The sequence below is a fragment of the Lissotriton helveticus genome, chromosome 3_2 (assembly GCF_964261635.1).
Source record: "Lissotriton helveticus chromosome 3_2, aLisHel1.1, whole genome shotgun sequence".
NCBI classification, from domain to species: Eukaryota; Metazoa; Chordata; class Amphibia; order Caudata; family Salamandridae; genus Lissotriton; species Lissotriton helveticus.
This window is the reverse complement of record NC_136062.1, coordinates 419,490,429-419,517,824: the sequence shown is the minus strand read 5'-3', so window position 1 is coordinate 419,517,824 and position 27,396 is coordinate 419,490,429.

Here is a 27,396-nt window from a genome sequence, read left to right as displayed (position 1 = left end):
ACCCGACTCGAGAAAACATAAAAGACAGGATCTGAGATCCCAGCCCTAGGTTACTGATTTATAGGTCACTGGTGGGATGGTGCATAGCTGGCAGATAACTGAATGAACAGAAAACCCTAGATCAATCCCACAGACATTAAAATTGTCATGAGAGAATGACCCCAATAAAGCACACATGGGGTACACGCGCTCCTGAAACAGCATGAAAGTCAGATGCCACATGTGTTAGGAACAAGTAGCCAATCAGAACACAGCCCATGCAGTGACCAAACGCTTACCAAGCCGGACATCTGAAAACATTTCTCACTGGCCACATTGTGTCCACACAAAGTCGAGGCCCACCTGTAGTAACCTAGTAACCGTATGACCATTAATTTATGACATTAAGGCAGCAACCAACATTCCTCAATATAGATGTTCAGCAGGAGAACTTTACAACCTGATGAAAATTGTATATAAGAAGGATGCCAATTGAATGTAAATTGAGACAATCCTCACACACTTTTTTACTGTTACTGTTCTCCCGGCCGCTATGTTTAATTAAACAAACCGTCCCTGTTTTGCCAAACACCTCTTGTCTCTTGCATTTTTCAAGATATTTCGTACTCAAGTAACAGCACAGTCATACACTTCCATATGGAGAACTTGTTTGGATGTATAAGTTTGCAGAGGGAAAAACAACGTGCAAAAAGAAAATGGTTTTCAAGAGACAGTGGATGATTTCAAGGCACAGTGACGATTTAGCAGGGCCTTGTAATTGCTTCTGTTTCACAGAATTCCTCTGGAATGGAAAAATAGTGAATTTCAGTAGTTTGGCTCTTTAATTGCCATTTGCAGTCACAGACCGTTTTGGCTTCCAAAGTTTCCTCTGGTTTACTTTCACAATTTGTGAGCCAGTTCATGTGCTAGAACCTTTTGAGGTGAATTATTATATTTGTCTTTTCTGTTTCTGCTGAAGTTTATTCTCTTGGGCATTTCAGAGTTGGTAGGAATGGAGGGCCAGATGTACGACCCATTTTTGCATGCGCAAACAGGTTTGTGACCCGTTAGCGCATGCAAAAATACCAATGGACCATGTACAAACCCTATTTAGCGAGTCACAATTTATTTGTGACTTGCTAAATAGAATTGCAACTCACAAAGTGTTGGATAGCCGAGGAGTAAAAATTACTTTTCCCACTCCAGTGAGTGCAACAGTAGGGAAAATGCTGGATAGCAGAGGGGTAAAAATTACTATTCACACTCCAGTGAGTGCAACAGTAGAGAAGTGTTGGATAGCAGAGAAACAAAAATTACTAATAACATTTAAACAATAGCAAACATTTAAATAATCTTAAAAATAAATAAATATTTGAAAAATATTTGGTTAAATATATTAAACATTAACAGTAAATATATTAGTTACATGTAACAAAATGGTACAAATATGTTCTGAAATAAATTAATAAATACATTTATAAACAATATTTATTTAAAAGAAGCAAAAATTAACAAACAAAAAATATTTACAACATAAAAATATTAATTTTATTTCCTACCCTAAAACACCACACCAATATAAAAAAATGTCAAAATGTTTATTTAAATGTGTTTCCATAAACATTCATTAAATACACATTCTTTAACAGTTTAATATGCACAACACACACTTAAAATGAATTACACATTTACCACAATTAATTCCCAATTATTAATTTAAATTAATTGACAACTAATTATTAATTCATCAATGAAAAATAAATTACTTCCCAACCTTACCATTTACACCTATAAACACCAGAGCACATGCATTAAAATTAATTACACAATTACAATAATTAATTATGAATTAATTAATTACAATTAATTAACAAATAATTATTAATTTAGCAATGAAAAATAAATTACTTCCCACCATTTTCACCTATAAACACCACAACACACACCTAACATTAATTACACAATTAACGTAATTGATTGCCAATTAAATAATTTAAATGAATTTACGACAAATTATTACATATTTAATAATACATAATAATTTACAGATTTAATACTATAACATCTCAATTAAAAAAACATTAGTAAATACAAATTATTCAAAAAATGTAATAAAATTAAATAACTTCCCTTCCTATTCCTCTATAAGCCCACAGCCCGCTACTGAAATAAAAATGCAAAATTCAAATAAAAACATAAAATAATAACTACTAAAAATGATAAATACATTTTATATAATTAAAGTAATATCCACCCTATTCCCCTATAAACCCCACTACTGCTACGGAAAAAACGCAAAATTCAAATGAAAAAAAATGAATACATACTAAAATTTTAACACATATAATAAAAAAAATACAAACAATTCTTATATAAAATACATACATCACACACATACCAACTATATACTAAAATACATTAAATTAATTAAAAATCGATATTTTTATCATATATATTTTTTGCAAACAATATTAAACACTTTGATATTTTTTATTCAATATTACTTACCTAAATCTGTTGATATTTTTGACCCACGATATTTTTGCCACGATATTTGTGCAATTTGACACAATATGTTGTCTCTGCACCACCTGGAGGGATAATCTCCATCATTAGTCCCAGTGGTGCAGGGAATAGTTACTGTGTATTCCAATGGCCGAGATACCATTAGTGCAAAAGGTGCAGCGTCACAAGTTCTTGAGGGCTCCATTGGACACTGTCAGCGGAGAGTTAACACATTCATACCATACATAAGCACACACCTCACCAATCATACTGTAAACAGACAGAAGTAGATTGATTCTTTACGTTATACAGTACCCCAAAACTTACAAACAATTACGATTCCATCAGCAAAGTATATCTGGATAATAAAATAGCATACTTGAATGCATGGGCCTTGATTCAACTAAGGGGCTGATACCGATTGTAAACCGTACCGACTGACACGTACCAGGAATGGAGACCGACCGACACGTTCCCGTGCCGTATGACACGCATAGTACGATGCAACACAAGTGAATTACGACCCACCTGCACGGAATACAAGCCGCACGACCGAACCGAACGGCTATCTGTGAGTCGCCCGTAACAGACTGAAAATTAAACCAACCAAAACGCATCAGGAATAGAGACATCCAACATGTACCCGCGCAGAACAACCTGCAAAGTATGATGCAATGTGTGTGAAACTAGACCCACTCGCACGGAGCACATCCGGTAGACCGAGACGTACATACAACAGTGACTAGCAAACAATAGACTCCCTTGCGGCCGACATAATGTATAGACACAGCAGAATGTCAGTGTAACAGACTCAGATTACCCCATAAGAGCGACTGGTAGCGTCCATCCTGGTAAAATGAACGTCTCTATCATGCGCAACAAAACCAAAGGAAAAAGGACCAAACAAGCAACGGCAAAGCCAATAAATAGAAAAAAAGGAACCAGGACACACCCACATAAAGGCCAGACATTCCTACCATGAGCCCTTGCAGCCCACAGATATAGGACAGCAAACAACACCACCATACTGTAGATACACACCACAACTCACACACCACCCAACATCTACACTATTTGCACCTCTCAAAATAAACAATCACACAATCACAGATAAACTCACACCCACCACACTCACTTACACCCTCACACACATCAATCCTCAAAACACCCAGCACCATGCCACCCAAGAAGAATCCAAAGTTCACAGATAGTGAGTTGGAAGTCATGATTGATGAAATCCTCAGAGTAGAGCCACAGCTGTTTGGCACATTGGTCCAATAGACCCCCATGTCACAGAAAACAAAGATGTGGGGGAGGATCGTTGACAAGGTCAACGCACAAGCACCTTGTTTACGCACAAAGAGTGATATACAGAACAGGTACTCTGATGTGAGCAGGTGGGTCAAGACGCTCATCAGCAGGGAGTAAACCTTGAGCAAGCAGACCGGCAGTGGTCCTCCAGCCAAACCAGCACACTTCAGGTCCTAGGAGGAGACGGTGCGGGCCATCCTACCACCGGAGAGCATCCAGGGATGAACAGGAACACGAGAGCTTGGTGAGTACACAACTTATATACTTAAGATTGTGCGGCAATACACATATATCACTGTCAAGGGGACAGTGAAATCAAGTACTGATAGCAAAGCCAGAGCAACAGAAAGGTAAGTATCCTGTGACATGTAAGCCAGTTACACTGACACAATACCTACCATCACATAGTAAGGTGTAACTATGTCATAACATGTACAAACACAACAACAAATACAGCAAGGCAGTGACATAAATCACCAGCAAACAGTGTTATCCATTCTGCCACCACTGTCACACTACCTCACAGGGAATCTGAGTCAAAAGCAAGGAAGGTTGGGCCTGCTGGGAATGTGCCTGTAGCAGAAAGCATGATGGAAGTTGCAGTCACAGCCAACAGCCCCCCACCCACATGTCCCAGCAAGCTCACAGCATAAGGGATGCTGGGGACACAGCAGGAACTGTAGAAGAGTCGCAGTCCCAGACTCTGGCGAACCAGGAGCTCACCGATGTGGATCAGTCTCTGTCCTCTTTGGATGACGACCACGAATGACCTTGCCCCTCCGGTGTGGGTCATTGTGCAGCACCAACAGTAGGAACATCTGCCCCCTTCAACCACTCCTGCAACATCTGACAACAGACTGAGTACCCCTGCTCACATGGACAGACGAGGGCCACTGACCACCGGCAGCAAAGGTACACAGGGAACCCTGGAAGCGACAGACAACACCACCAGCGCCAACACCCAAGGAGGCCCAGTATGACCTGTTACTGCCACGGCAAGTCCTGCCTGTGTGGCTCGTGGCAGTGGGAGGGTGGCTAGGCAGAGGTCACAGTCTGCAGAGGGGGCTTGACTGCATGATGACCTACACCTGGGAGGCATCATAGATGCGTACAATGAAAGCACCGGAGGTTTTGGCCAGGTAGTAGGGATCTTCAAGGACCTAAAACAACAGCAGGCTTCCCATTATGCCCGCTTGGACTCCCACATGTCCCGGGTGGAGACACACATGTCACGCATGGATTCCAAGTGGGACAAATTGGACGATCTAACAGTGGTGCAAAGGGACTTACTGACATGCTTCCACCAGAGCAGCACCAACATGGCAACACCTCTCTGTCTGCCCACAACATCTGTTGCCTCAACATCCGCAACTGCCACAGGGAAGGAGGGTGACTCTGCCGGAGAGTCCCCGTCACCGCAGCAGCTTGCACCTGAGGGTACCCCGAGCAAGAAAAAGGGACATCTGAAGAAGGGCAAGTAAGATGCTGATTCCCCTGCACATCCCCCAGGAACTCAACACTGTTCTTGATATCGTCCATTGTGTGCAAACCAATTGACCTTGTCGACTGGCACTCAACTCACCCACTTGACATGGAGGGTCTAAGTTGTGACAATGCAGCTAATTATTGTGGACTTTACTCTGGACATTTCATCTTCCACCACAACCAACTCACCGGTGAACTTTGGATTAACATCACACTCTTCAGCACTTCCAATTACTTTCACTATCCTCGCGCATTTTTGTAAATAAGTCACATCCACACAATACTTGCCTTTGTTGTGATTTAAACTTGCCTGGTGTCATGGAGACGATGATTTGCGGAAGAACACTGCGTATGCAAAGTACTACAGCAATGTGAACACCGTTATGTGAGTCATGTTAATGTGACACATATGAGGGAGACACACCACTTGGGCAACACAACACATACTCACCATGGCCATCTGACATCATCTACACTGAAGTTGGCAGGAAATACAGTGGAATGCACATACACCACAACCATCCTGAGTCAATGGCAATCAGTCCACATACACAGAATGCAAATGATTGTTGGATGTGTGTATACAGGCGTAGCACATACCATAGTGGAGGACAGGTTTATTAAGGATTAACAACCTGAGAATCACACAACTGATGCAAGGTAACCTCACGTGACAGTGATCTAAAAGTAACCAGGTGGGAAACAATGAAAGCCAGGGATGTGTGGCACATCCTTGTTTCGGACAATGACTACATGCACTCGGGAGCAAGGAATCTGGGTGTCGGGGTTCAGGCCTCACCATACAACTAACAAAGTACACTGTGAAGGACATACAGAAAACACAATTAAATAAACAGATTTACAGCATACTACTACAATGTACATGCCCAATAACATATCTCAACCTACTTAAACACAACCTAATAATCACTGTTTGGGAGTACAGAATACCTGATAGGACACATCCAGCAAGCATCCTGTCAAGTAGCACACAACCACTGGACCACCAACATACATCAGGCAAACGCAATAATTTAAAAACAATTCACTGTATACTGACATTTATGAGTAGAAGTTGTGGATCAGCTGGGCCCGGACATCACCTTCACCCTCTCCATCACTGGCATCATGCCCCAGGGCAGGATAACCCATGGCTGGCGGATGTTGGTCATTGTCATCTTGGATGAGAGGCAACTCCTTCTTCACTGCCAGGTTGTGTAGCATGCAGCACACTATGAAGATCTTGCACACTTAGCTGGTGCATATGGGAGGGCCCCTCCTGTCTTGTCAAGGCAGTCGAATTTGCTTTTCAGGAGACTGAATGTCCGCTTGAACACTCTCCTGGTACGACCATGTGCCTCATTGTAGCGCATCTCCACCAGTGTCAAAGGGTTCCTGAGGGGTGTCAGCAATCACGGCATGTTGGGGTATCTGGAGTCACCTTCATACAGACAATTGCCAAATTAGATGAATTTGAAAAGAGGGTGGGGAACAACCTTAACAAAACACACACAATGGTAAACAGTTAGTACACACTGAAAAGCCAGGAACGCTGGTACTGCATCTGTGACATAATCATTGGGATGCGTCTACTCCTCATGATGTACACGTCATGCACTGAACCTGGGAAACGTGCACACACAGGTGAAATGGTCATGTCCACCAGACATAACACCACAGCATAAATTGAGTGGAAATGTTTCCTGTTGTAGTATGTCTGCTCATGTGCCTGTGGTGGTAACAATGCCACATGTGTCCCATCAATGGAGCCAATGACATGTGGCATCCTACTCAGTGCATAGAAGTCCCCCTCGATGTCACTGAGTTGTTGTGGTGTTAGGAAATGGATGTGGTGGTTGAGGAAATGCAACATTGCCGCCAATACATCTCAAAATTGCAAGAAAACACAGTTGATGGACAGAATGTAGAACAATGTCATACATTCTCCCCAGTACAAGGATCTGGGCCTAAATCCATCGTTTTTTTGCACTCCACACCACCCTGAGTTAGACACTGGCTATATGCAAATCAGTTCTGACCCTGTGCCTCATGGGAACAGTCCAGTCCGAACTACCAAGCCATGTCTTTCCCAGACCGGAATCAAGCATCCAAGGACCGGTTTCTGGCTATCAGCCTTCATTCAGCCTGGATAGCTTGACTCCAGTGGTGTAGGCCCAGATCCTTGTACTGGTGTGAATGTATGACATTGTTCTACATTCTGTCAATCAACTGTGTTTTTTGCAATTTTCACCCCGAGTGGGCTGGGTATGCTCAGGCACCACACCCCCTGCCCCAGTCTCCCCTGCTGCCCTAAGTGTGGAGTCTGTGGACTTATGTACGCAGATCCATGTAGGGCAGACCGTAATGCTGAGTGTCTTCCATTTACACACCAATCTGTCGACACAACTGGTATCCTTCATGTAGGGCACCTCATCAAACATGTCTACCCTACATCAGACCATTCAGGGCATGGCCTCAACGCAGATGGCAGCAGTGTCCCTCCTCCAACAGGTCCTAATCCCTCCTAACTATGCCACATCCACAGTCCCCACTACCCTACCTGTCCAAAAAATACATACACCAGCACAGGCACGCACCACAACAGACACAAGCAGTACACATCCATGCAAGACAAAATCCAGACCCACAAGCATGCACATTCCGTGGACTGATGGCACACAGGGGATGGGTCACAGACACACAAACAGGCATCCACAAGCACTCCGCAGTCCTCAAATGCCTCGTCCTCCAAAACCCCTTCCCTTGCTCACCTAAAACCCCCCCTTCCCAGCAGCTCTTCCTCTGTGACCTTGGCCTCTTCTCCACCGATCCATCTGCTCCAACTTACAAGGGGAAGAGGAAGTCACCACGTGCAGAGGGGAGTTCCCCTGCCACACGGACATCCTCCCCCAGGCGCATAAACACTGTGAGGCCCCCACACGCAAATCACCCCGGACCAGGAAGTCAACACCCCACCAAAACCACACATTTCTACCTCACAGTCTCCGTCCTGCAGCCCCCAGGCCACCACTCCACAGGTCTCACGGCCTTTCCTGCCCCAGGTTTACCCACAAACAGATATCACATCCCCAAAATGCTTAGGGCCTCCCCCTTACCACATGCACTTCCACCCCCACCTCACATGCTCAGCCTGTTCTTGCCACTGGTGTAGAGTCTGTCTCCCCCTCCTCTGTCCTGCCCACCTAAATAGAACCCCATTTCACTCTTCTTGAGATAGGCACTGCAGTAGGGAGCACATCCACCCCGTCTCACTTGGGCACTGCAGTGGAGACCCCGTCCACACCATCTGACCTGCCCACTGCAGTGGTGCCAGCAACCATCCCATCGGACTTGAGCCCTGCTGTGGTGACGGCACCCACCACATCTGACTTGGACCCAGCAGTGGTGATGCCACCCACTGTGTCAGACACCTCCACTGTAGTTGCCAGCAACACTCCTGCACCCACCACCACCCATCCTGCCCCATTCTGCTGTCCCCTGATCCTGTCCCTGCAGTGCCAAGCCTGCCCCTATGTATGCCCCTACAAGTGGAGATGTCCCTTGGCCGTAGCAGTGCAGGCAAGCAATGGGTGTCAAGGTGCCACATGTCACCCTGTTAGGACTTCTGGAAGGACTGACCATTGGCTTTTTGACATTGTTGAGTTCACAGTTACATGGATATCTTTGCTGAATAAAGTAAAGTGTTGTTATCCAGCAGTGTTGCATCTAATGTACAAGATGTTGATGATGTGTATCATGAACTTGCTGTTGTAATGGTGTTTTAAAGGTATAAGAGACTGATTTGTGCACCTTCCTGGCATGTATTCATGACATAATTTGCTGCTATTTCAGGGTGTAATGTATGCAGAATTTGTCGACCAGGTATTAAACCATCTGTGTTTGCTACTTCACATCTTTGCCATGCACTCTTGTACATATGTTGGGTTGACATTTGGGCACATTGTAAGATTCACTGACTGGGCCCATCTCTCCACTGGACAGGCAGGTTTGTGCATCAATAGTACACAAGTCAGCTGTGTCATCAGTGGACCTAGCTCTACCTGTGTATTGCGTATGTGCTGATGACTGAAGAGACACTCACGTACACAGGCTGATGTGACCAGAGCTTTCATTGTGTTGTAATTGTTGGCTCACTGAGCAAATGATATGCTGACATGACAGAGCACTACACAGAAAACGTTTGGCACGGCTAATGTTCCCCAGGAGTAGAGTCCCCTCATGGCAGTGTGTCATACCGTGACATTGCCTGAGCCCATGGTGTGTGTAGTGTGAGCATGTCTGTGTGTGATCTATTCACTTTTTCTACACTGCCTGTGTCCCTATAGATGTTCGTGTTCGTGGCACTTGCTGACTTGCCTGTGCTCATCCAACATCTGTGTCCTGGGTTTCCTGGGGTGTAGGTGCATGGCACACTACTGGTGATTAGGGTGTCATCCCTGGGTGTTTTATGATGTAGTTTTCCCTGTGTGGTATCTGTCAGTGAGTAGGTCACTTGTATGTGTATATGACTACTCCCACTAATCAGGATCATAGTTGCAATGTTGTAAGACGTCGACGTGTTATTTGTGGCTCTCCTTTGGATCATCATTGTTGTGGGAGTGTGGCAGTGATCCCAATGATTCTGGTAGATTTCACGTCATGCCCAGGTATCGCATACTGTGCAGTGTGGCAGACATTCACAAGGGTTGTTGACTGCCCATGTGTTAGTATTTTTGGGAACCTTAGATTCCCCCACTACCCCTGGGATTGTCATGGGTGCATGAGCAATGTCACCAGTCAATGTGCGCTTAGCGGATTCACATTGTTGCAGATCAAGGTGTGTTGTGTTGAGGGTGGCTAAATGTGAGTTGTCTCATGGCTAGGTCCCTACCTACTTTTTGTTCATTCATGACAGGCCCTGGCCAGTGACATGTTTGTGTAGGTGTGATGGAAGTTTGTTGGTTAGGACACATGCCCCAGTGTGCGTAGGTGACTGTACTCCACAGTATTGCCAACATCTAGCTTCGTCATCACAGTGGGATTGTACAGGCTACTGTCACCCAAATGTAGGGTCCCTGAGGGTAGTGCTGTGTTGGGTTGTCTCTTGCTGTGTAGGTTGCTGTGCCGCCAAGTTTGTGTCACATGAATGAGTTGGGATCCCACTCACCTGACAATACCTGCTTGCCCACTAAGGGATGCCCAGTTCATGAGTTACTTTTGTATGGCACTGTGTTCACATATGTGTCATTGGAGTTCTGCTCACTGTCATGTGTTGTGTACTTGCCTGGGGACACTGAGACACATACATGTTGTGTATGATATGCAGTGTGGGTCTGCCTGTCTGTGTTTGTGCATCTGCTCCACTGCATTGATATGGCTTTTGCGGTCCATTGGCTGTATGTTGTTTGGAGGTTTTTCCCTGGTGTCCCTGCATCTCCTGGCTCATCAGTCTGCACATTCATCGTGTTTGGTGTGTTCCATTGCTGCCATTGTATGGGACTTAGTCTCCTGACATCTACAGTCTCCACAGAATTCCTTAGTTTGTGTGTCTGTTCGTATAGATTTGTGTGTATGCATCATGGTGCTCACTTGTCACATTGTCTAATTGTACACTGGAGTAATTGTCAGGGATCATGGCCATTGCTTATCTGTTCATGGCAGAGGGTGTTCTTGTGATACACAGCAATCTTTGCCTCACCAAATCTATGTTTGTATGTGACACACTCACTAAATTGCTACAACATTGCTTGTGGTGTTGGGATCAGGAATCATGCATGCTGTTTTGGAGATGCTGCTATTTTCATGTCCACACTCACCCTATGCTCACTGTAGTGATGGGGGTTTAGAACACATTACCACATTTGTCCTAAGATGCTGGATTTTTGGGCCCCCATTAACACATTTTGGTCACTGTGGTGATGGGGGGTTTAGACCACATTACTACACTGGTCATAAGATGCTTGATTTTTGGACCCCACTAACACCTTTTGGTCACTGTGGTGATGGGGGGTTTAGACCACATTACTACATTGCTCCAGAGATGCTGGATTTATGAACCACACTATCACCTTTTGGGCACACATGTGTTGGGAGTCACATTGTATATTCTCTGTCAGGATATGTGTTGTGAGCATTTTACACACACATACATTAAATCTTGCAAAGAGGGTAGGGGGATTTGCTTACTCATCCTATGTGTGTGAATCCTGGTAGTGCTAGGCATCCAGCCCCCTATGAGTGGGGATGATAATAGTGATGGGCATCCAGCCTCCTATGGGTGGGGCTACTGGTGGTGATGGGCATACATCCCCCTATGAGTGGGGATGGTAATAGTGATGGGCATCCAGCCTCCTATGGGTGGGGGTACTGGTGGTGATAGGCATACAGCGCCCTATCAGTGGGCATGGTAATGGGATGGGCATCCAGCCTCATATGGGTGGGGGTACTAGTGGTGATAGGCATGCAGCCCCCTATGAGCAGAGATGTCAATAGTGATGGGCATGGGGGTACAGGTGGTGATGGGCATACAGCCCCCATGTGTAGGGGGTACTGATGGTGATGGGCATAGAACCCCCTATGTGTAGGGGGCCCTGGGGGTGATGGGCATCCTGCCCCCTATGTGTGGGGGTACTGGTGGGGATGGGCATACAGCCCCCTAGGATTAGGGGGTACTGGGGATGATGGGCATCCTTCCCCCTATGGGAAGGTGGGAAGGGGATACTGGTGGTGATGGGCATACAGCCCCCCTTGGTAGTGGATACTGGTGGTGATGGGCATCCAGCCTGCTATGAGTGTGGCCTGCTGGTTGTGATGGGCACCCCGCCATGTGTGGGGCCTGCTGGTTGTGATGGCCATGTTTCCCGTATGATTTCGCTGTTGCTGGAGGAAGGGATATCCACCTCCTATGTGTAAATAGCATTTCGCAGGTTCGTTACGTTTGTTTGTGTGGTGGGTGTCGGACTTACCATCTGCGATGTACACGTCTGTTCCTGATCCGGTCATAGATATACAGTACTGGGATGACCTGCGCGATGAGATTTATCATTGGTGCGTTTCGTACTTGCGGATTGTTGCTCCGTCTCGTACACGTTGAGATTTGGTCCGTCTCGTAGCCGTGGATCGTGTTATGGCGCGAATCGTACATGCTATTTAACTCTCCCGGATGCAGTGACGTGCTGGGCGTGGTGACCCGTTCGGCTCGTATGAAGTATGCATCATACTTGTGTGGCCAAAAACTGCTGTGTGACAGCTACTGGGCGACTCGAATCGGCGTTAATGGTACTGGTTCATAGGGAAATGTTTCTGGAATCAGTCACTACGTGTCGGTTGGGGTTTTTGCGCATCGTACTTCATCGCCCGGATGGACTGGCTCCCGGAACGCGTCGGTCGCAAGGTAATGCAACGGGCAGCTTTTGGAGGGCTGTCCGGGCGAGATCGGAATCGGCCCCTAAGTGTCAGACACGGTGGAATTTATGTGAAGTCCCCTTTTTACATGCCAGAATTGACCACTTACCCCATAAGTCCTTGTACAGATCTTGTTCTTGTGCTATTGTGTGATATTGACTCTGTACCATGAAGTAGCTGGATATGCGCATTATATATCTGAGTCAATCAATTAATGCATCTATAGTCTCTCTTTGCTGTGGAGAGGCTAGTGTAACACAGCCTTCTTTACTTTTTGAGTATGACATATAATGGCGCTTGCGACATTAATGGAAAATATATTGTAATGAAAAGAGAGGTAAAAAGTGCATGTATACAGAAAAAGAAGAAAACAACCAACCCCCTTTAGTCCCTAGGTAATTGTCCTGTCATTTTATTTTGGATCAAGTAATTCTGCCATATGTGTGATTCTCTTCTGTTTAGCTGTATTTGTCCATGTTTTTTTGACCATTATCCTCTCCGAGGCATGTGCCAGGTGAACAGAACGCTAGAGCGCTTCAATCTTCACCCTAGAGTACAGGTTTGGAAATGTGCCTCTTCGTAATAAAGGTGCTTTTACAGTTCCAATCCATGGGGCAGATTTACGAGCCCCATGTGCCACATTTGAGTCGCCGCTGCGTCACTTCTGTGACGCAGCGGTGGCGTAAACATGCGCCACATTGCGCCCTATTTACAACGTGACGCATCTAGGGAGATGTGTCACGTTGTAAAACCCTGCGCCACATGAAACCTGATTCAGGTTTCATGTGGGCGTTCCAGTGCTGAGGGAGGGGCGTTCCACCGCAGGAACGCCCCAGAAAATTGCCTGAGTGAAATCTGCAAGATTTCACTCAGTCACTTTTCCGACGCCGCTGCATCAAAACCTTGTGCCTGTTTGATGCAGGCGTAAGGCGTAATGCACAATGTTCAGGATAGGCCAGGTTGGAATAGTGCTGGAGTTGCGTTGCACTCGCGACACAACTCCAGCACTGCGCCAACCTTACGCCGGCAGATGCGACACACATCTGTTTACCTTGCGCCATGCTGCGCTGCATTGTAAATGGGGCGCATCTGTGGTGGCGCAAGGGTAAACTTGGGTCACGCATCTTTCCTGGCACATCCCTGCTTTTTTGCAGGGATGCTCCAGAAAATGTAAATCTGCCCCATGTGTATTATTGCTATTTAGGTTTTGACATTGAAAGTAAGACTTCACTGTCTATTGATATGGGGTGCGACATCTTGCGGCTCAGCAGTGTACCATGACTGCGGCTTCTAACCAAGCTATTGGAAGTACCTTTCTCAGTCATGCTGTTGTCCACTCCACTGCTCACTTCCATCGAGTTATCTTGTCTCCATCGAGTGCTGCCCTCTCAGCACTACTATGGAGCCCACTCCACCTACCCCAGTGTCATTCGGTTCTCCGAGCATATTGGTGCACTCTAGGATACTGAGAAACGAGTTTTAATGAATCAGTAACAGAAGTTGGACTGTGTTTAGATAGAAAACAATATAACAGTCACTTTTCTCCTGTACACAGAAGTTGCCTTGGAATGTAGGAATGTCCATATTTATTAGGTGGTGGTATTCAACTACAGCTAGTAATAATAACTTTATCAATAAGGTACAGGCAAGTCTCAATAACTTAATCCTTACTCAACACATTGGCAGGTTAGCTTATTTAGGAGACAGGTATGTGTAACTACTAGCAACAAAACCGTAAATAAGTAAAAGTCAAAACACAATAAAAATCCAACATCAATTTATAACAATAGATAATCTTTAAAACAACAACAAAATGACTAAAATCCAATGTAGGGTTCTGGAGACAGGAATTTTTAAATATTAAATAAACAATTGTGCATTCTAGTTCCAAAAAGCTCTACCCACGTATATCTAGTCACTTTGGACTGGGACAAAGTCAAAGTTTTAGGCTGACCCTGATGGAATGCCGTTTGGGTTGGTTAAATGCTAGGTACGGATCATAAGTTTACCTTTGGGCTTAGGAGCTTATTACATGTCTGACGGTCCAAGAACCACCAGACTCGCGGTGGCTCGGCGGTGGAAGTCTACGGAATGCACTATTAGGACCAGGGCAGTCGGGCTGCCATGGGACAACCTGTGGCAAGGCAGTCTTGTGGCCACAATATGCTTGCCGGGCTGCCGCGGTACTGGCAAGCATAATACGAGTTTCCTCACTGCCTTTTCATGGCGGTCCAACCTCCATGAAACAAAGGGGGCACTACAGGGCTTCCTGGTGCCTCGTGCCATGTGGATGCATACAGGGGGCACACACGGTGGCACTGCATCAGGCCATGCTGTGCAGGTATTGCCTTTGACATTCAGATTACGGTGTTTTTTTTAATGCCACCATCCTAGGCACTTCAAAGAACAGCCCACTAGACAGGAGAAAACTCACGATCTGGTGGGTGGTTCCTACATGAGTTTGGTGGTGTGGGAGTGGGCGGTCCGGTCCTGCAGCACCAAACTCATGATAGGACCCTTTGTCTTTTCCTTCGAGCTTTTCACTCATCAACGGGTTTGGTGGTAGGTCCTCTGGCTTCTCAGATCCAAAATTTGAGAACACGACGGTTAGCTGCTATGTCGCGATGGCTCTATGAGTCTCTGGAAATCTTTGTCCTCAGCGCCGACGGCAAGGAACTCTGGAGCTTTCAGCACGACAAACCAGCATGGAAAGGCCGATTTGACAATGGCGGCTTGACTCGACGTTGAGTGGGTTTTTTTCTTGGAGCATTTCTGCAAAACTTTGCAGAAAGTTTGTTTCTTTACAGATCTTGTTAGTTCTTGTTTCTTTGTGGAAAATAAGTGTCCACTAGCTCAGTCCAAGGGCTCCGAGACTGATTGCCTCTTAGGGCACTGGGCTCAATTTCCCACAATGCACTTACACAGCCAGGAAAGATCCAGTTGCAACTCAGCAGCTAAGATGATCCTCTCTTTAGCCTTGAAGGTGACTTCTTCTTGGTCTGTTGTGCCTGATTAGTGAGTTCACTCTTTTTCCATTGAGTCCGGTACTGTGCTTTCTTTGTGGAGTCTTCAGAGTACAACAGGTGGTGCAGTCTAAGGGTCCAGCAGGGCAGTCCTTCTCATTTTGTTCTAGGTAGTGTTCTGAGGAGCTCCAAAGGCTCTCCCGTATTTAGCCTTCATTGGCAGGAGAGGGAACACCCTAGCAAATATGGATAAAGCTACTTCCTGCGAAATATGACATATTTGTGACCCAGAATGAACTGTTGAAAAAAATCAAAATGGAGAAAACCCCTCCTTAATGTGGCATCTGTGTATCTCAGTCCAGATGTGTGGCTAACATCTGACTTCCTCCCTTCCCAGCACCCTCTCCTAATCTAATTAGGTGGACACCCATCTGTCTGAAGATCAAAGGAGTGGAGGCTGGCCTGGGTCCTTTAACAACTGTTCTCCTGCCTTTGAAGTACAGCTTATCTCCCAGCCCCCTTCCTCTCCCTGACTTCTACAGGAAGCAAATCTCCTCCCATCAAATTGCTGTATTGTTTCATCTCTTGGCTACTTCACACCTACTTAGGGAGCAACTTGGCTCAGGCTATCAAAGGCTGACCAATCAGGAGAGGCAGCAGGCTGTATTGGGTACCTTCAGAATATTATGTTCTAAAACTACTTTTCTGTCATAGTTATAATAAATCCGACTTTGGCAAGTTGTTGGATTTGTTGCATGCATTTTTTTAAATACTTTAAATGATATTGCAAGCTAGCTCCAAAGGAAAGATAGACTTAATTAAGTTTAATAGAGCCTTCCCATGTTAACCTAAGGTATAGCAGTGTTACAATGGAGAACAATGAGTTTGGATATTTTTGCCTACCAGGGCATATAAAACATCCTTTATATTGTCCCTGCTTTTAATACCAATGCATCCTACCCTTGGGGGACCTAAGCCATACATAAGAGGTCACATATATGTAATAAAAAGGTAGTTTTGGACTTTAGAATTACTTTTGATTTCAAAGTTGAATTGTAGACATGGTTTTATTTTAAGACCAGCCTACAAACTGGACTGGCTTTAAAATGGCACCAGACATTATAGCAGTGCACATATAAGGGTATTAGGTCCACTGGGGCCTCAACACCTACATGCCCTGCCATATTCTAAGGAAGTCTAGAATTATACCAACTGCCATATACCTTTAGTGCCCTGGGCCTGATTAACAGAGCCCAGGGCACTATCAGAGTCAGTAACCACCAACAACAGTCATACAAATGGGGGTGATCAGGGCAAACAGGTTGACTTTCCTACAGGAATGTATTGCAGTTTGTTTTACTATACACTTTTCTGTTGCCCTAGCATACCCTTCACAACCCAACTCCCACCCCATGGCTACAACCTGGAGATCACTGCAGCTCAGAGCACCCTCACTTGTTTCTAAAACATTTTAGCACATCCAAGCTTGAGGCTGCAGAGGCCATTGACAACCCCATTTTACGTATTGTGTTGCTTGTAATATACAAAGTATGTTACTAAAGTAAAGTACTTTGTACAATCTTTCCTGTTTTTGCGTTATTGTTGCCACCTTCCAGACACATACCTAACAATGGTATAGCAGGTGTGGTGACAACTGGGCTCAGGGCTGTGAGTGGCCCTCTTTACCCCAATTACAGATAGTTTTTTTGCCCAAGAAGAAGGGGCAAAGTACCCATGTTGCATACCAGCATCTGGACCCATGGCACCCTGGACCCACTGCTTGTTTCACCTTTTATGCAATAACCACAGTCAAACTTCCTTTGAAATGCAAACGAGTGTCTGTATTTGTAATCAACCGGTTTTCCTTCTGCACGTTTTATTGCAGATTGGAGATCCTGCATGGATGCTCAAGAAAATACATTTTAACATGTAAGGAACATGTTTAAGGTGAAGCTTAGTGGCTTTTAAGAGTGATTACTGATGTTATATGTATATTGGCTGCAGGCAGTATTTTAGAACCATGAGCAAGAATGTTTTTTTATGAAACCCCCCACATAGAAAATGCCATTGCATTTCTGCATGGCTATGCTCTGCTGCTATTATACAATAGACTTGTTATGAACTCAGAAAACTGCTACTACATACTTGGTACCCAAATAATACATAGAAGTCTGCTATCCCTCGATAAAGTCCTGTGTCACTATCCCTTATTTCAGTCAAGTTGTGATGGTTGCTCTCTAGTTATAAAACATTACATAACAACTGGATTTTCATTCTTCTGTGTTGTTTTTCATAAATGAGCACTCTTCAGCAGAAAGGAAATATAGAAACACTGTGATCCATGCTACAGGTCATAAAAGAAAAGACTGGGAGGAAATGTATTGACACTTTGCCCTGGGTTTGCAACACAAGCGGGATGCAAAGTCAGAGCAAAATGTTTATTTTCCAACACAGATTATAATTTGCATTAGAAACTTGTCTAAAGTAATGCAAAGTATAGCTAATTGCTACTTTGCATCAAGGGGACGTTCCATGAGTTAGACATGGGCACTCCAATGTAACCAACTATAAGTTTTGTGATACAAATCCTTATCTACTAACATTGGATTTGTGGAAAATACATACACTTCTTCGAACCTTGCATCTGTGCTACATTATACAGTACATATACAGAGTGGCAAAATTATTAAAGCCTAGGGGAATATTTACAAAGAATAGGCGTAGGGCAGCGTCACAACTAATTTTGCTTTGCTGCCCTATGCCTTTTTGAAAAGACATAAATGCACTGTATTTATAAGATATAGTGTATTCCTGTCCTGTCAGCCAAAGCCGGCACACAAATTGCAGCTGTGTGCCAATGCAGGCACCCTTGCATCATGGTTCAATGGTGTCTGTGTTGTTGGCATGACTATTTTTGTGCAGGAAGGTAACCCCGGACAGAGACCCACACTCCACCAGTGGAGTGTGCGGAGATTTGCCTACTCCATGTTCCGCGGCAAAGACGGTGTAGGCAAATCTCTGCACACTCCGCAGTGGAGCGGAGTTGGCCAGCCCCGCCTCCCACCCTCTATTAACAATTGATTAAAACTTCAATAAGAAAGATTTTAAAGTAAATAAAAACCACTTATCTTGGCTGTGGTGTCCCCAGGCAACCAACCTCCTCTTCATCGCGCTGTCTCTGGAAAAAATGCACATGCATGTGCTGGCGCGTGCGCATGCGCAATTCTCATAGAGACAGCGATGAAGAGGGGGTGGGCAGCCCAGGGCCGCCGCAGCCAAGGTAAGTAGTTTTTTATTTACTTTAAAGTCTTTTTTTATTGAAGTTTTAATCAATTGTTAATAGGGAGGGTGGGAGGTGTGTGGTGTAGCGGAGCTCCACGGAGTTCCACAGAGTTTGTTCTCAACTCCGTTGCCCTCCGGGTAGCCCTGCTATGCCCACTATGACCAGGGTTACAGGAAGGGCTATCTTCCTGCACAAATCACGAGAGGTGTTTTCCTCAATCTAGGTGTGCTGCAGAATGCAGTACATGTGGAAAGATTAAAAAAAACTAGAGGAAATGTAAACATTTCTCCTCGTTACGCCTGCTCTGGGTAGCGTAGGTTTTTTGCGCGGCCCCAAATTCACGCTATGTTGTAAATTTGGGTAAGTGTCAAAATCCTTGGGTGCTACGTGGGAACACCCACAGCATCACCCATTGGATGCCTCTGTGCCGAAATGTAAGGCAACACAACCACCTGCACATACGTCGCGTCATACCGTACCTACAAGGACATGGAAAGCTATGCAGGGTGGCTTTGAATGGCCTTGTAGATATTGGCCTGCACTGTGTGCCACGCTAGTATTAAAAAAAGCAACGCTTTAGTGAATAAAGGGCCTTGTAAATATGCCCCAAGGTTTTGTATCATAAGGGCCCCCTTCTAGTACAAACATTACACATAACAGAACACACAGAAACAGTGCCATATCTTTGTAGTGTTTGTATTGCCAATTGACACAACAAAGTCCAGCAACATAAATCATTAGGGAACATGGCTGTGGGCAAAACGTGTGCACGCTTCCCAGTGCGTTGTCCCATGCCAGGTAGCTGCCGGGACAAACTTCAAAGGCAATTAGGCAAACAATCCTGAAAAGCTGAGAATCTGCCTACCTTTCTGCGTTTCCCCCCCGCTAGGTGGACATTTTACATTATTGAAAGCTTCAGCTATTTGATTCATTTTTGCACTCTGATCAAAACTAGCACCAGCTCTTTCTCATCTACCCAGCCGTGAGGGGAACGGCTCTTCTCCTGCCACTGTTGCTGCTTTCACCCGGCACCTCGCGACACTGCCCCCACGCTGATAGACGCCGGCGCCCTTGCAGCAACGCGCCGCTCTGCCTCGGGAAACTTCATCCCCCAGCATGCATTGAGCGGCGCGACCAGAGGGCGTCAGAGGAAGGCGCCAGAGGCCCATAACTACAGCGTGGATCCCCCGCTGCGCGAGACTCGTGGGGGCACCTGCGGGCCAAGCCCGGGCCAAGGGCGGACCCGACTGTGCCCGTCCGAGGCTGGGCTGGGCCACCCCCCTGACATCGACATTCCTAAGGCATCTGGATCCTGCAGTGGTGAGTGGGGTTTCTCTTTTTTGTATCTAATGAATGTCTGGGGAGATCAACAGCATGGGCAAACAAAATCCAATCCCAGCAGTACATAACACCACGTCTATTGACACCATGCTGGAGAGGGCAATGAATATAGTCATCACCGAGATTGAATTGACTGAGAGACGCTTGTCCCTGGGATTCACGAAACCCTACTCTGCAGCACAAAATGAGAACAACGATGTAAGCGATTCTCAATTAATGATACACAGTGAGGCTGATCACGGCCTACATTCATCAATGGGAGAAAATACACCGGGTGTGGAGGGACTTGGCCACATAGGAGCCTCAGCAGACTCTGTATCTGGGAGCTGCCCAACTGACACTTTAGTTTTGGCCACTTCAGACGTATCCCCTAACCCAGAAGTATGCAGAGCAAAAAGGAAAAGGAAGGAAGTGAAACCAGTCTGCTCCAATCGGAAACAACCTCCACGCTCGAACTTACAATGTACTACAATAAATACATGGTTTCAGGGCCCGAAGGCCCCAGTGGACTTAATTCACTGCATTGACCCAATTGATTTAGTTTCATTGGATATTTTAAGTAACTCTGTACACACTCAGACGGAATCTACTCAGACTCCCTTTTTTAATTTTACACTTGGGGACACTGCTATTGACATTATTATAGACACACTGTATGACCGTGTTAAAGGGCTTTTGGATAAAAACTTTGCAAACTTATGGAAGCGCCTAGACCACCTGGAATCTTTAACTACTAAGGCAGAATCTCCCAGTAGGGAACCTAAACAGCCATCTCAACAGGCCAGTCTCCAGAAAAAATTAGTTCAGAGTTAGCAACAATTGCCCTTAACCCCAAATCAGTTACCTTCCCCCGTGATACTAAAAGTAAAACTAGAGAACCTACAGTTTTAAAAACAAGCACTGGTTCTGTTAACACTCAAAACATAACTCCCACTGTTTTATCACACCCAACTACTCATGCTGGCGCTCACGCCGTCCATCCAGCCTGCACGAGTGCTGTCGGCAATAATACTAGTGGGTACGCCGAGCCAAACAAGGATGTTTTCAGCCTACCCCCAGCATCTTGCCCTTATGTTCTGATCCTCGCGGGGGTACCTCCATTAGAGAGAAACAAATTGGAGTCCTGGGAACAATTGCGGAACAAAAGTGTGGATTGGTTGGCTAAATACAAAGGGTACAAGAGGTTTGATATACATGATATTTTAATGGTACGAAGGGTAGGTTGGGTGGGTTTAGCAGAAAAAAACCTCTGGGGTGATTGTATTGTTATCAATCTCCGCCGACCAAGCCTCGTCAAATCAATACTGGCTGTTAGAGAGATTAATTGCCCCCTACCCACATACATCTGTGCACTAACCCTTGGTTTCTTTTATAGACCACCACCTGCACAGCGACCACTAATCAGCCCATCTAATCAGTCGGTAGGTTTTTTGCCATCTCCGACCTCGATACCCTTGATTGACCTTTACCTAAATTTCAACCGACTGAACCAGCCCTTACAACATCTATGGAGATTATTCAAACTAATTACAAAATTACCTCTCCAAATGATCACTCTGATTCATTATTACAGGTGCTGAGCTGGAATGTGGCCGGTTTGGCTTCTAAATTAAATATCGAAGAATGGGTCAATATGATAAATAAATATGACATCCTTATGTTTCAGGAGACATGGGCAACTAAAGAGCTATATCTTGAAGGATATGAGTGTTTTAATATTATTTCCCCCATTCCAAGCAAGGCAGACCCTCAGGTGGCCTATCAATATGGGTAGCATTGCATTGGGTGGCAGCGTAAAATCAATCCCCACCAAAAATGCCAATTTCCAAGTTTTAATGTACACACGGGGGGTTTCAATTTGCTTTATTAATTTTTATAAGAATGATTTTTTTACCACACCTAATGTGAACTTCGTCAACCTTTTAATTTTATTTTGGATATGGATAATTTGTTGGGAAAGCAAAGACCGGTAGGGATATGTTTGGGGGGCGACTTTAATGTGAAGATTGCAGGGGGAAATACCGTGAGCCACATCCAGCATATCTCAGTCAATTTGTGTAAGAGGGGATATGAACTATTAGACCATTTATCAAAGAGTAGTCTTTTAAATGTTATGGATATTGCAGCCGTAAATAACGAGGATAGTTCAATACCGACTTATAGAGGTCTTGGCCGAGCCTCAACAAGAGATTACGTTTATATATCGGCACTATTAGAAGATCATTTAGTTTTGGCAGAGGTTAGGGCATCCACTTTCGGGGATCATAATCCAATCGTAGTCTCTTTTAGGGCTGCGCTCAGACCCTATCCTAGAAAGGAGCCAGGGCGGTTAATACAGAATCTTCTACAGACAACTTAAGAATTAAATGAAAGGGCATGGACTGCCCGAGGGTGTTTTAAAAGATGGTAAAAACCTATCCATCGCTCACATTGGTTAATCCTAACCCAGAGGCAGTTTCTGCTTTTATCCTACTATGTGCAGGTACTAAAAAACTGACTTCTAGACCTGCAGTTCCACCCAAATCCGACCCTAGGTGGTTTAACAACACTTACTCTAGGGCTAACAGGGAACTCAGAGCCGTCCTATCAGCTTCCCCCAGAGACCCGAACCTTATTAGAGTATTAAGGCACACTTATAAAAGTGCAGTGAAGCATAGGCGAGATGTGATTTTAAAAGAACACTGGAGTAATCTGGCCTGTGTTGCTAAGCTTAATAACACAAACGGTTTTTGGTCAGCCACCAAGTCACCGAGAGCGTTTGGTAATACATCTCCCCCTTTAAGCTGTAATATAACAAGCGAAGCATGGGTAGTTCATTTTTCAAAAATATATATGCCGCAACATCACAGTGCGAAGATCTTTTTGAAAACCTCACTCCTGCTCAAATTCAAATATCTCTGTCAGAAGTTGAGGATGCAATTAACCAGAGTCTGGGAAACAAAGCCCCGGGCCCAGACGGGCTACCAAATGACCTTATAAAATCTAGCAAAAATCTAAATTAGGGAGTGAAGAGGTGGTGCTGATCAGCACCGAGGTGGATGCACCCTCCTCCAGTAAACGGTTCAGATAATCATAAAGGTCCAACCTCAAGTAGTTAACTGTGAGTCCAGATATTGTTGGCATAAACAGTGTTTGTTAAAATACCCCTCACACACCAAAAGGGCCCTTGGTGTCATGCTTTATCATCGGGGTCTTCCCGTTCCGCTGTGGGACTGGGCGTGCTACGACTAGCGACTACGCTGGAGCACCTTCAATAATTGTGAGTGCTATGTGAGTTGGAGTGAGTGTAGGTAGGGTCCGGGGTGTTTGGAAAAATGAATCTAAAATGATACCTGGCTTTGTGAAAGCAAAAAACTATTTATTAGTCACAAGCTGGTATCGTTATCGTTAAAAAAGGTGTAGCGGAGACTGATAGGCTTGACAATGAGCTTAATCTCCTAGTGGCGTCAACATGTTTCGAGGCAGAACGCCTCTTCGTCAGGACGGGGTCTGATCCCTCTGTCACTCACTAATGTTGATTCACAGTATCTTCACAGTAGGTGAAGATAATCTATACGTATGTGGTATGTATTAATTCCTATAGTGTACAGTCCTATCAGTATTGCTGAATAGTGGGCTGTCACAAGCCGGGGTTAATGCCCCATGAGCCGATAGGGATGAGGGGTAAATGGAACTTCCATTAGGCCGCGAATAGTTCTCGCATCCTCCCTCGTCCTCGGCTTTATCGCCCACCAGGGGCGCATGCACGATTCTGCGACAAACTCCCTTGCACTGTAATAAATTACTCCAGTCGTTCTCCCAATTTCACCCTTTTGGGGGACTTCAATATTCATCTAGATGCACCTGACACCCCGGCCTGTCAGAATTTAATGGCGGGCCTGGAGGTGCTCCACCTTAACCAGATTGTTAAAGTCCCCACGCATAAAGCGGGGCACACGCTTGATCACTGTTTCACCAATTTAAATAATCTGAGCTTTGACAAATCTCTGAGGGTCCCTTGGTCGGACAACGCACTTGTATTCTTTTCCTGGTCCCCTAATGAGCAGGCACCCCCAGCCAATACAACCAAAAAAGTGTGCCGGATCTGGTCCAAACTTTCGGTAGAAGATTGGACCTTGAATCTGAGGGAAACCATGCCAAGGGGCAGCACTGACCCCTTAGTGACCAACGCTCTGTTCAACCAATGGCTGGAGTCTTCTTTGGATGTTACCCTACCAAAAACAGAATTCTGCCACCGGAGTGGCACCAAAAAAAAGGCATGGTACACCCCTGAACTTAAAACTCTCAAACTAATTTGTAAGCAGCACGAGAGAAAATGGAGGAAAGACTACTCCGAGTCCAGTAAAAATAGCTATAGAACCTCATTGCGGAAATATAAACAAAAAATCAAAACCACCCAGTCCAATTACTATCAAGGAAAGATTGCTCCAGCCTCTGATTCCCCTCAGGAAATCTTTAAAATCTTTAAATCCCTGGTTACCGCTCCATGTCCCATTAGTGATCCACTCCTCGCTCACACCTGCTGTGAGGAACTAGCAAACTTTTTCGCCTCTTAAGTGGGTAATATTTATTCCTAGTTTCACCAGACTGCCTCAGGCCACTTCGCCCCCCCCTCTCGGCATGATCAGGCTTGAGGAATTTACTTCGCTGGACTGCGCGAGGGTGCAGCTTCTCCTTGGGAACCTTAAATCAGGGTCTCCGGTTGACGCTGCTCCTCCCACCATTCTCAAGAGGGTTTCAGAGACGGTTGCCCCAGTTATGCTGGAGGTGATTAACTCCTCCATGGCAGCCGGGATAGTGCCACCATCAGGGTAGCAGGCGAGAGTAAAGGCGTTACTAAAAAAGCAAAACTTAAACCCGGAGGTCTGGGCAAACTATCGCCCCATCTCCCTGCTTCCAACCATCAGTAACGTGGCGGAAAAGGCACGTGAACTCCTTGCTCTCCGCTTTCCTTGAAAATAATAACTCCCTACACCCCACCCAGACGGGCTTCAGGTGCAAACAGGGCACAGAAACAGCACTTATTGCAGTGATCGAAGAAGCCAGAAAAATTGTTCATTCTGGAAGCTGCGCAGCCATTATACTATTAGACCTCCGCGTGGCCTTCGACACTGTCAATCATCATGATTCAAAGGCTGAGTGATATAGGGGTTTCCGGTACTGCATTGAAATGGTTTCATTCTTTCCTCACTGACAGGACTTTCACGGTTTATGAGGACGACGTCACCTCCAACCAGATGTCTCTACAGTGCGGCGTACCCCAGGGATCATCCCTCAGCCCCACCATGTTTAACATCTACATGAGGCCTTTGGCTGAGGTGGTGCTACCCTGGGGGGTGCAACTGGTTTCCTATGCTGATGACATCCAGCTAGTAATCTCTCTTTCTGGGCAGGACTCAGCCCTTAACAATCTCTCCTCCTGTCTTATCGAAGTCCTTGGATGGATGGATGAGTCCTTCCTGAAGCTCAATGGCACTAAAACTGAGGTCATGTTGCTTGGGAACAATGCCCCTTCCTCAGTGGAGGCATGGTGGCCTAGTAGTCTTGGCCAGCCTCCTTCTCCCAAGGAGCAAATCAAGAGCTTAGGGGTCTGGCTGGACTCGTCTCTTAATTTTATGGTGCAATCCCGGAACGTGGCGGCAACCTGCTACGCTCTAATAAGATTAATCTGAAAAATCCTTAAGCTCCTCCCGTTTGAAGCTAGGCGGATACTAGTACAGGCCCTAATCTTATCGCGTTTAGATTATGCGAACGCCGTCTACTTGGGGGCGCCTCAGGGAACAGTTAAAATCTTGCAGCCCGTAAAAAATTGTGCGGCCCACTTGCTACTGGACATTCCCCGACGGAGCTCAGCTAAACCAGTATTACGCCAACTACACTGGTTGCCAGTTCAACAGAGGATCTGTTTCAAGGCCATGACGATCGTGCATAAAGCGATGGTTCATGGCGGCCCTGCCATAATCCAACCCATATTCCTTCCTTACCAGACCTCTCGGACCTTAAGGTCCAGTAATAAGAATCTACTGACGATCCCTAGGATCAAGAGAACCGCATGGGCGGCAGACGCTTTTCTCTCCAGGCTGCAAAGCTCTGGAACCAGCTTCCTGATATCATCAGACTAGAAGTGAACCATCTCAGGTTCAGGAAGATGTTAAAGACCTTTTTGTTTTCCTGAATCCTGGGGAATTGACCGGGTCATCTAATGCGCTGGGATGCCTCTGGGTAGCCATGCGCTATACAAGTGAGTAGTCATTCATTCATTCACACTGTCATAAATTAAAAGGATATTGTAAAGGAACTTGGTCTATGACCTCATTCCTCTCCTACGGTCATGGAACTCCTCGATGACTTGCAATATCCTTCTAATGAACAGCAGGGGCTACTTAATCCATATAGTCCCTTCTTTTATAGCTCATTTCTGATATGGTACAAGAGCCTGTTTGCTTGGGTGCTAAAAGGCATCAAAGCATAGGCATATACAATTGTTGTGTCTGCATACACGCATGAATGTTAAATCTATGTCAACATGTGCCTGGATGTTGTGTGTCTGTGTGCATCTCTGAGTGGACCTCATGAACAACAAACCGATTGTATTTGCAAATGATTGCTTCTTTTTCTGCTGCCTTTACAGCCCTCTTGTCTTGCCGTGTCTCTAATCCTCACTCCTCATTCCCTCCTCCACTCTCTGTCTACTTTCCCTCCTCCACTCTCTGTCTACTTTCCCTGCTCCTACTCCCCCATTCCCCGGAATATCTCCCCTTGCCTGCTCTCACCACCTAGCCCTGTCCTTTTGTGCCCTTTGACTAAGCACTCCTTCTCCCCTTTTTGGGGAAAGATCCAAGTTATATACACTGGAGTCTCAGAATACCCGCTGAGAGAGTCCACAGCGCCAAGGGAGCCACTCACAATTGAGGTATGATATGGCACCCTTTGCCAACGCACTCCCTCTCCCCTTTTTGGGGAAGGCTCCAGTAAATAGGCCTTGGAGTCTCAGAGACCCCACTGAGAGAGTCCACTGCGCATAGGGAGCCTCTCGCAACAGAGATGTGGAAATGATACCACTCCCCCTGGGATCACAGCTTCTGGACTTTGGGCACAGCTTTGACTCGTCTACCGGTTTGTGTC